The sequence below is a fragment of the Mustela nivalis genome, assembly GCF_964662115.1.
Source record: "Mustela nivalis genome assembly, chromosome: 10".
Classification (NCBI taxonomy): Eukaryota; Metazoa; Chordata; class Mammalia; order Carnivora; family Mustelidae; genus Mustela; species Mustela nivalis.
The window spans coordinates 102,706,911-102,718,217 of NC_139029.1; the positions used below are offsets into that span (position 1 = coordinate 102,706,911).

General features: G+C 50.3%; 1 long non-coding RNA gene across 3 annotated transcripts; it reads right to left on the bottom strand.

The window, feature by feature from the left end:
• Window positions 1-1,151: 1,151 nt before the first annotated feature.
• On the bottom strand, window positions 1,152-11,064 carry LOC309841724. Of its 3 annotated transcripts, none has more exons than XR_014299271.1 (4): window positions 10,290-11,064; window positions 9,905-10,037; window positions 9,213-9,316; window positions 1,152-1,305 (listed from the first exon to the last, which is right to left on the bottom strand). It is a non-coding gene; the product is annotated as an uncharacterized lncRNA (long non-coding RNA). The 3 variants fall into 3 exon arrangements; XR_014299272.1 differs by having other exon boundaries at window positions 9,186-9,316; XR_014299270.1 differs by lacking the exon at window positions 9,905-10,037.
• Window positions 11,065-11,307: the final 243 nt, after the last annotated feature.

Below are 11,307 nucleotides of genomic sequence, written 5' to 3' on the forward strand. Positions count from 1 at the left end.
TTAAATGCAAATTGAAGACTTGAGGTTTTAATTTTTCCATACTATACTGATAACCTGATTTAAATTATAAATTAACACTTTGTAACCAATTAAATTGGTATTTAACATATTGGCAACAATTTCATGATAGGTGTCAAGTGCCATGAGTTCACATCTAAGAATTCCAGATTTGGAATTTATATAAGAAAAAGGTCTGTCTTTGAAATTTGTCAGTTTCTTTGAGAAATCCTGAAGGTGTATATCAGTAACTATTTAAATGGATGGTTATGATGTCCTTGTAGTGTAAACATGACACGATGTTAAACAAAAAGGCCAAAACACAGGGTATGCCTGGGTGGCTCCGCTGGTTAAGTGTCTGCCTTTGGCTTAGGTCGCGAGGTCCTGGGACGGAGCCCCGCATGGGGCTTCCTGCTTGGCGGGGAGCCTGCTGCTCCCTCTGCTTGTGCTCTCGCTATCTCTCTCTGACAAATAAATAAAATTTTTATTTTAAAAAAAACCAATCATGATACATGTCACACACACACAATGCATATATACACATGCATGGCAGGAGAACGAATATACACAAGTAGGCTAATCATTTTGTGACTGGTGAAATTAGAGGTGACTTTCTGAATTTTTTTCATACTCTGAATTTTCTTAATGTGATGGTAACTTTTACGCTAAAAAAATATTTAATGTAGCACATAATGCTGGTTTGCAGAGAGGGGAAAGAATAGTATAACTGATCTAGAAGGGTTCTGGCAAGGAACAGGATTCCTAAGAACATGAAGCTGATTATTAGAAGCAGGTTATTTTTTTCCTGCTGCTTCAAGAGCTGCATCTGGTGAAAGGGTGGTGTATGAGACCCAGGACTCAAGAGCCCAGTGGTCTCAAGTCATGGTCTTGCTGGTGCTAGACCAGGGCCATGGAGCAAGAGTCCATGGCCCACACCTGCACCAGCCTGCAGTGCTGTCTTCCCTGAGACCATGCTCTCAGGGACAGCATTCCTGTGGTTCCGTCTCTGATCATCATCTTGCTGCAAGTGAATGTTTAACTCAGAAAGCCAGAGCATTCAGCACTTACCCACATCAGAGTGTTGCAGTCTCAAAGCGTTATCTTACTGGAATCAGCGTCAGAAAAAAAGTGCACTGATGTCACAAAAAGGAGAATTTGCTTGTCCACATAGCTGTCCTTTATTTACCAGCAAGTATTTATTGGACTGTTACTGTGTCCCAAGCATCGTTCTAGGCTTTGAGAATCCAGCCAGGCACAGTAGGTCTTCCATACAGCTTACATTCTAGGAGCAGAAGACAGACAGTGAACCTATGTTGTAAAGGAAAAAGTATTAGGCAGGTTGGCTTTGTTTTGTTTCTCTAGCATCTTCTATGTACTCATTTGCTGAATAGAGATAACTGTGACCAAAATTTTGTTCCTGGCACCCACAGCTTCCAGTATAATGGGGAGAACTCTGTAGTAAGTGTTGTGGTGGGAGGACATGGAGAATTCTTTAACCCAATCTCAAGAGGGCCCTAAAAAGGACAAAAAGTATATTCTTGAGCAAGTTAGTTTCTCTGAGCCTCTGGTAAAATAAACAATGAAATTGTGAGGATTAAGTGTGAAAGTACCCAGTCTTCTGTTGAGTATATACTAGCATTACATTGAGCTCATAGTGTTAAAAATTAAACAGCAGAGCACCTGGGTGGCTCAATCAGTTGAATATCTGACTCTTGATTTTGGCTCAGGTCATGATCTCAGGGTCATGAGATGGAGCCCCACCAAGGGCTCTGCACTCAGCCAGCAGTCCAGTAAGGAGTCTCCCTCTCTCTCTGCCCCTCCCCCGTGGTCTCTCTCTCCCTTTCTCAAATAAATAAATCTTAAAATATATAAATTAAATAGCAAGTGTCAAGTCATCAGTCAGAACAACAAGGAATACAGAACAGCTGATAACATTTGTATAGCTGATCGGTTTTCAAAGACCTTTTGAGTATATTCTGTCCTCAGATTCACACAAAATCCTGGCTGGTGTCATGAAAAATATTGACCCTTTATTTGGGTCTTCATCTGAGCAGGGCATCTCCCCTGCTGCAGAACAGTGCAAAGCAGGACTGCAGACAGCTCAGTGCCTAGAGCTAAAGGCACCAGATGGACGTCTGAAGACCTACAAGAATGGGAGAGGCTGAATCCTGGGTAATCTTGGAACAAGGACCAAACCAATGACTTGGGCCCTGCACCAAAATGAGTAAAATGGTCCTGGCCCCAATGAACTCACAGTCTTTTCCCTTGGCGTCAGAATTCATAATGTGATCTCTTCATTTGTGGATTTCCTTTCCTAATATGCTTTACTAATTCCAGAATTAAAAGTTTGCATTTCCTGAGCTTACTCTGGCTGGGTCCCAAGAGGAAGTGGCCCGCAGCCATTAAGAAGCCGGGAGGAGAACTGGGCTTGGATTAGAAATCACCTGGTGTGCTGACAATCTGTACATCGATAATTATCAAGAGAAGGTTTCTAATGATTCTTGTCATTGTGATTTGTCTCTTTTCCTTTCTCATCGCCCCCCACCCCTACCCTTGAAACCAAAAGAGAGGGGCCTGGGGGATTTTCCTCAGGCCCTGTTTATTTATATATGCTTCTCAATAGGAGAGCTTTACTTTCGATGAACAACCCTTCGCCTTTTAAATTCCAAGTACCATCTTCTCCAATGCTAAGAGTGAGCAGGAACCAGCCTGCACTAGGGGTCAGTGAGCCAGGCACTTGGCAGGGCGCCTAAAATTCCAGCCCTGCCCCAGCGTCTCCCTCTGTCTCTCCGATCCTTCCCCCATGTGCCCAAAAGCGTTTCTGTTTCTCCTTTCAACCCCTCCTTTTGTTCCCGGCTTGGCTTTTCAACAGCCTCCCCACCTAGGTTCCTGCCACTTCCAATCCAACCTCAACACTGCTTCAAAATGATTTCTCTAAAAAGACCAAGTGTCTCAGTGGCTTTTATAACTTCAAATAAAAGCAATAAAGATAAAACCCATCGAATCGTGTCACTCCTCTGCTGAAAATTCTATAGTTTGAGGATAAAGTCCAATCTCTGCTTGACCCCCAGGAGCCCTTCTCAATCAGCAATCGGCACCTTCGTACTGCTCCAGTCTTATCTCCGACCAGTTTCCATGGCCGCACCCTGCTCTCCCGCCCAGCAGAATATCTGAGTACAGCAGGCCCTGATTTCCGACCGCCCTGCCTTCCTACGCGCTCGCCTGTGCCTGGTAACCCCTCTGTACTAACTCCTCGTTATCTTTTGAAACTCGGTTTGTCTCCTCTTCCAGGAGGCCCTTACTGATTCTTCCCCAGTTTTTGTGTGTGTGTATTTTGTTGTGTTGTGTTTTCTTTTAAGATTTTATTTATTTGAGAGAGACCGCGCATAGGAGCAGGGAGGAGAGGGAGAAGCAAGCTCCCTGCCAAGCAGGGAACCTGAGGCGGGCTTGATCCCAGCACCCTGGGATCACGACCTGAACCAAAAGCAGACACCCAACAGACTGAGCCAACCAGGCACATCCCCCCATTCATTTTTAATGGTCTTTAGGTGTACAGCACAGAGTATGAATCTGTGTCAAATCCCAGGTGTTGGGTACAAGTTCCAAACAGGCTGCTTACTGATTCTGAGTCCTTAAGTTATTTAACTTCTAGGCCACAGTTTGTACAACCATAAAATGGGACTGAACAGAACTTATAGTGTACCCAAGATGGTTAAATATGGCAATGTCTATAAGACCCTTAGCATAATGCCTGAATAAATGCTCAGCAGGAATTATCACTACCTCTGTCCTAGATCTTCCCACTGACAAAGAATATTTTTCAAAATGGTAAAATCACAGGGCACCTGGGTGGCTCAGTTTTAAGTATCGGACTCTTGATTTTGGCAAGGGTCATGATCTCAGGGTCGTGGTATTGAGCCCCAGGTCAGGTTCTGCGCTCAGCAGGGAATCTACTTGAGATTCTCCCCCTCTCTCTCTCTGCCCTCCCCCCCTCACATTTCCCCCCACTTCAAATAAATAAATCTTTCTTTAAAATGGTAAAATCAGGGCACCTGGGTGGCTCAGTTAAGCATCTGCCTCTGGCTCAGGTCATGAACCCAGGGTCGTGGGATCAAGCCCCACATTGGGCTTCCTGCTCATCAGTGAGCCTGCTTCTCCCTCTCCCTCTGCTGCTCCCCCTGCTTGTGCTCTCTCACTCACCTCTATCTCTCAATTAGAGAAAATCTTTAACAAAATTATTTTATAAAATGGTAAAGTTAGGGACACCTGGGTGGCTCAGTCAGTTAAAACGTTCTGCTCTTGCTCTTCGCCCAGGTCATGATATCAGGGCTGTGAGACTGAACCCCACGTTGGGCCCTGTGCTCAGCATAGAATCTGCTCCTCCTTTTCCCACTGCTCCTCTCCCAGCTTGTTCTCCCTCTCTCTGTCTATATCTCTCTTTCTCTCTGTTGGGCTGGCAGGAAGGGCTACTAAAGATGGCGAAAGTTCCCGCCACAAGACCTGAGCTGGGACAGGAGAACAAAGGCCCAAGCAGGAATCTGAGACCCCCCGCCCTGGGCTCCTGTGGACCAATGGGATCCCAATGAGCGGCGGGATATCCAAATAAGGGAAACTTGCCAAAAGACCCCTGAGCTTTCCCCAAGACCCCTTAAAAGCCCCCTCCTCCCTGCCTTGGGCGCGACTTCCGCCACTCTGCTTTCCAGAGTGGTGGAACCTCGCCCGAGGGTGCCCACCTCCTCCCGGTGCAACTTTCCTGGCTCCTGGCTCCCCTTCTCCTGAGCCCTGAAACTTCGCCGGAGAGCGTTTTTAATAAATCTTGCCTTGCACCCACTTTGCCTGGTGTTGTGTTTATCTCGCCGGAAAAAACTTTACATTTGGTGCCGAAACCCGGGAAGGAGATTGAGCCCCCACACAGTGGGGAGACTCTCTCCTTTCCCTGGCCAAACCGGACCTGCCTTTCCGAACCACTTCCAAAGCTGTGGTGAGTTTCCCCGATTCCGCGCCTCCTTCCGGGAAGCCCTGCCTTAATCGCGGCCGCATCAGGGCGGACCCCGCCGGTCACCAGGTGACCTCCGTGACTCTGAGGGGCTGGGAGACGTCCTAACCTCTACGGCAAATAGATAAATAGATAAATCTTTAAAAAATGGTAAAATCATAGCTTTCATACAGATATAAAATGTACATGTTTATATAACTCATTAAGGAGGGAACCAGTAAGATTTTGCAACTGTGGATTTATGGTGATTTCTCTACTGGACAAAACACATTTGCACTGCCAGGAACAGGAGTAATTCGCATCGCCCATCAGAGGGAAAGCATCTGCACCACTGTCAGCCCTCCACAGGTTAGCTCCCATCTCCACCAAGCTGTAATGCAGCCTGGCAGAAGACAGATGCAGAGCTCCCTACAGAACCAGATAGCCCAGAACCCCAGACAACTCACAGCCTTCCACAGACAGAACACCCAGGAATCCTCTGCCCATTTGTAAAGTCTCACAATTTTGCCTTGCACCATAGTGCACAGCACTCATCAGTTTGCCTTTCTAGACACTACCAGCTAGGAGCTGCTTGAGATGAGAGGGAACCACACGCAAACTCATTGTTCCCTTTTGGTTTTAGGGGCTGGAGACGTTCCTGCAGGAGGTGACATTTCAGCCAGGTAGAAAAAGGGAAGGCCACATTTCTCCTGGAGAAGAACATCCAAAGAGCTGTGTGGGGCCAGGGTAGAAGCAACTGGCAAGCTGGTGTTAAACACAGACTGTGTGCCAGGCCCTGGGCCAGGCTAGAAAGATAGAGGAATGAGGACTAACCTCAGCTTTCAAGAAGCACTAAGTCTGTTGTGGGAAATATGAGGAAATCAAGGCTTACTTACAACATAGTGTGATGAGGGCCCTAAAAGTCCAGAAGCCAAACTTCAGAAAGTCAAGTGAACTACTGGCAGTGTTTCCCAAGCCCAGGTTTGATGAAAGGCCAAACACAGGAGAGCCCTGTGAGGCTCTGGGTTGTCTCAAAGAAATAAATGAAGAAGTACCTGTTCAACATCCATAGTCAGAGCCCCTCCTCTTCCAACACTGTGGCTGGACATTTGTTGCCAGAGAATTAGTGTCTGAATTCCCTCAGATCTCTGGGAATGGAAGTCCTTATTATGGGCAGGGACAACCCTGAAGCATTCTCAAAGTCTGACATAGGGAACCAGCTCACTTAAAGCCATCACTGGGGCGACTGGGTGGCTCAGTGGAGTGTCTCTTGGTTTCAGCTTAGGTCATGATCTAAGGGTCCTGGGATCGAGCCCCGCATTGGGCTCCATACTCTGTGGGGAGTCTGCTTGAGATTCCTTCCCTCTGCCGCTCCCAACACCGCTCACACATGCATGAACTCTCTCTCCTTCACTTTAAAATAAGTCTTTAGAAAAGAAAGATTTTATTGATTTATTTGAAAGAGAGAGAGACACAGATCACAAGTAGGCAGAGAGGCAGGCAGAGGGAGAAGGAGAAGCAGGCTCCCTGCTGAGCAGAGAGCCCTATGTGGGGCTCAATCCCAGGACCCCGAGACCATGACCTGAGCCAAAAGCAGAGGCTTAACCCACTGAGCCACCCAGGTGCCCCTCAATAAAACCTTAAAAAAAAAAAAAAAGTCATTGAAAGGAAAATGGCACTCACCTGTTGAAAGGAGGATAATCAACAAGGAAACAGGAAAATGTGTTCTCCCCTGGGATTTAAGCTCTGTGAGGCAGGGAGGCCCTGAATATGCTTATTATCTGATAGGCCTCATTTGTTGAATACATACAAAGAAAGGATGAATGAATGAGGGCTCCAGAGAAGGATCTGTCCAGGGAGACAGATCTAGCTCCCCTGTGCAGTGCCCTCAGATGGAATCAAGACTGGCCTCATTTAAATACTTGAAGCACCAACCAACCCCTTGGGTTTACTTTTCTCCTCACTAGAGGCTTTGGCTGCCTCTCTACTGCTAGCGGCCTAATAGGAGATGACAGACATAGCATATTGGCGGGAATGTTCCTGAGAGTGCTGGCCATACTCTTCCTCTGAATTCTGGTATACCCCTGAGCCTCCGATGTCTGTCAGGCTCCCAGGCTCCCTTCAACCCTGGGCCACCAACAAGGCCAAACCACTCTAGGTTCAGCAAGGCGCTGCCACCCAAGCAAGCCTCCTGCCCCATGGGCCTGGCGACACCCCCGCCACACAGACCCCCTCTATTGACTTTGCACCCATCACTGAAGTGTGTCTCCAAACACTACTGGTCTGGGGCACCTGGGTGGCTCAGTGGGTTAAAGCCTCTGCCTTCTGCTTGGGTCATAATCCCAGGGTCCTGAGATCAAGCCCTGCATCGAGCAGGGCCTTGGTGGCTGCCTCCAGTGGTGTGGAACTGTGCCCAGGACACCAGTGCAGGAAAAGACGCAGGTGTGCGTGACCCTGCCTGTCTGTCGGAAGGGAGCAGCCAAGCCCAGGAAGGCGGCCTCTGGCTCCCTTCCACCTGCGGAGTCCCAGGTGGGGGGCCGAGCGCTGGCTCACAGTGGGCACCCATGCTCTGGAAGGCTGTAGCCTTCTGCCTGCAAAGCACAGAAAATACGGGGGAGGGTGTCCTGGGTGCTCTTTAGCCACAAGAGGGTTACCTGCACCCCTGTTTGTGCCTGGAGAGTGCTCACCCCCCCCCACCCCTCCACCCTTTCACCCCGCCCCCGGGGGGGGGGGGGCGCACAGCCCGTGCTGAATGAAGGTGTTTCTGGTAGAGGGTGGTGGGTGACTGCCAGCCAGGGCCAGGCCCCAGGAGATTCAGCAGCGGATAAGACAGAGCCCGACCCTAAAGAAGGGCTGACCCTCCAGGGCCCGCAGAGACTGGAATCATCAAGGAATGTGGTTGGTGTAACAGGGCGTCTGTCCTCAAAGCCTGGGCAGCACAGGGAGCTGAGAGCAGAGGGGGCGCACCTGGGCCAGTGTGGGGGGTTGGGACACAGAATGGTAAGAGCCAGCTTTCCAGTAGTAGTAGAGTCTAATACAAGGCTGGAAGGGAAAATTACAAATTAACCACATTAAGCAGGAAGAAACAAAGGGTGCCTGAGTGCCTGTGCACGACAATGCTAATTTCCACTTGAAGGGAGCATATGCATATACAAACCCCCAGAGGCTGTTTGGCAGTGACCACAAGTAGACAGCTGAGTCCACCAGTGCACAGAGTGGTGAGTCAGGGTGGTGGACAAGAAATGAAGCAGGAGAGGAAAGCAGGGGCATGGGGATTCCAAGGGGCTTCCACAGCTCAAAGAATCTGAGCTTTATCCTGTGGGCAGTGGGGAGCCATAGTAGGTATTTAAGCAGGGACAGGAGTCCCTGTGCTGCAGTTTGTGGAATAGGCTGGAGAGGGCTGGACTGCGAGTGAGGATGTCAGTGACGACGCTGAGGCAGCGTAGGCTGGAACTACTGCTTGCCTAGAAGAGGTCAGGGAAAAGACAGAGCAGACTGCTGGGAGTTTAGGAGGAGGCAGAGTGCACAGGAGGGGGTGGGCGTGGGAGCAGGGAGAAACCTGGGGTGGCTGCCAGGTTTCACGTACACCTGGAAGGGTGGGGCCCCCACTAGCTCCTGGCACTGGATCCTGGGGTGGTACCCACCCACAGGCTTCCTGCCTCTGGACTGAGTTCACAAAAAGCTTCTTCCCTCCCGTGAACCTTATGGCCTACATGCAATTCAATTCCACCAACATTTGTTGAGCAGCTCTTATGGGCCAGGAACCAGGGAAGCTTCTCCCTTTCTCACCTAAGGGAGTTTGAGCTGGATGACTGAGAGGCTCTGGAGCACGGATGGGGGGCTGAGGGTGGGCAGGGAGAGGCTGTGGACACAGAGCCTACATTCAGGCCTTCTCTCCTCCCCCTGTGGAGGAGGGTCTTGACCCATGACCTCTCACCCTCATGACTGAAAGGTACAAAGAACATCCAGCACAGCCTTAGACAAAGGCCCCAGGCCTCAGCCTCTGCTGGATCAGGCAGCCACCCCTGGTCCTTTCTACTTTGAGTTCTGCATTCCTTCTGCCCTGAGATACCAGATGAAAGGAGAGACCCACGTGCCTGTTCATCGCATTCACCCTGAGGACTGGTGGTCTGCCATCCCACAGATGCTCTGCTTGGAACCCAGGCATTTCCCCTCCGGGGCTGTCCACAGAAGACAGGAGCCCATTACTTACTCCTGGGCTGACGTCGGAACTTCTTACCAATTCATTCTCACAGTAGTGCAGGCCAATTAGAGGAGCCTAGAAGGGAGGCCTGATTTTTGAAAAGGTGAGCGGCCAGGAGTCATCTCCTGGGGGGCTGGGCCCTGGAAAAGAATGCTGGTAAATAGCATTCACTGTTCCTGGAAACACTCTACATTCCTACTTTCTGAGTCTCCCTAACTCTGTAAGATCATTATTGTTGCCACTTCGCAGATGATGAAACTAAGGTTCAGTTAGGCCAAGAAGTTTGCTCATTTAGGGTCACACAGCTACTGGGGGTGGGGGTAGGGGGCTGAAATAGACTTTTAACCAGCCCAGATCCCACATTAATGCCTTCTTCCAAGTAACTCTTAGTGACTACAGGGTAATTAAGCTTTGCTCCCAGGACCCCTGCTCTGGGCCAGGGCCTGCCAGTAGTCCTAGGAAGATGTTCTCTCACATCTTTCTCGTGGTTGTTGGCCTAAACCTGTTCTTCTTCACCCCTCCCTGGCAGGGAGTCTCCCAGGCACTGTGAAGTCCTGCTTTTGTCCCAGCCTGTTTCCGGACCCTAAGGATTCCTGAGACTTGCTATTCCTTCTCTGGTTCCGGCTCCAAGAAGCCTCAGGACTTCCTCATCCTCTGGCTCTGGGACACTGTCCAGGGCGTCAGCCTACTGGCCTGAGCCTCCCACCCTGGGTTTAATTTCCACTAACCCTAATGCTCTCCAAATCCCCGGCTGAGACGCCAGACCCAAGTACAGCCTGTAGAGCTTATTCATGTGCAGTAGAAGCCCAGTGCCCCGTGGTGGGAGAGGGGAGAAACCTCTAGGCTCCTGGCAGCTGTGACCTGTGGAGGGGAAGAAAAATAATTTCTCCTATACCCTTCTGAATTCTTGACTGAGGCCCCTGTAATAAAAAACAGATTAACATGAGAAAAACAAACAGAAGTTTATTTGTAGGTGTACCTCCTGTATATATTTGAGATAAGAGAAAAAGTCATTCGTCCCAGGGGGCCTAAGCCAGTAGCTTCAGCGACTTCAGCTAAAGACAAAAGAACAAAAGGTGAAGATGGTGGGGGGAGGTCTGTATGGGTGGTTACCTGGAAAAGCAGGGTAAACTAGGGGAAAGCTTCTTAGGCAGATTTAAATCACTGCTGTCCCCATTGGGTAAGCGTCTCTGGTGATGAGAGTCACCTTCTCTTCCTACTACGGAGAGTGAGACACCCTTACAAAAGACTATTTTCCTTTGCAAATATAAGTTTCCCTTTCAAAAGGGTAACTTCTACTGTTTTCCTTATTTGATAAAATAATCAGCTCAAAATAAGCCTTATGACCAACAGGCAAATTTGGGGGTGACATATTCCGCCATCCTTCTCACTCCTCCTTCCAAACGCGGGCTCCCTGCCATGGCCCGAGGCAGCTTTCAGGAGGAAAAAAGAATGTTCTGGTCCAAGTGGGACCAGTGGTGTTTCTTAGGTCACAAGACCTCTGCTGGACTATGCCCCTGGACACATCTTAGTGGCACCAGGTTCCTGAGCGGCAGGAGCCGGCAGCCGCGGGAGATCAAAGCCTTTGCGGGGTGATGAGAAGACCAGGGCGGGGGGGGGGGGCGGTTTGCAGGCCCCTAGGGAAGCGCTCCCTCTCCATCCCGCCGCGCCGAGCAAAGGGGGCGCCGAGCACCTTCCGCCAGCCGCGGGGCTGAGAGCAGAGGCTGCGCTCTCGGCGGTCAGACCCTCCGCGGACTCGGACGGGAAGAGTCGCCCAGGCCACTTGGGCGGCTCCTCGCTTCAGATTCCGCTCCTCGAGGCCGCCCCCGGCAGACCGGAACTGCCCCGCCCCACGCCACCGCCCACCCTCCACGCCATCCCAGGGGAAACCTCCACACCCACACCCCTACCTACAGCTCACACCCCGAGAAACAAACATTCCCCTCCCCCACGCAGGCAGCCCCGACACATGCGCACCAACTCCTCAGGCCTGGAAGCTGGTGCCCAGAGTCCAGTTGCCAGGGGGACCTTACACTGACCTTCTTCAAGGGTGACCCCACGAGGGACCCGGAGAGGGGACCGGTCTGGGGTCAGACAGGACTCTCTCCCTCCCCGACTCCCCGCTGCCCCT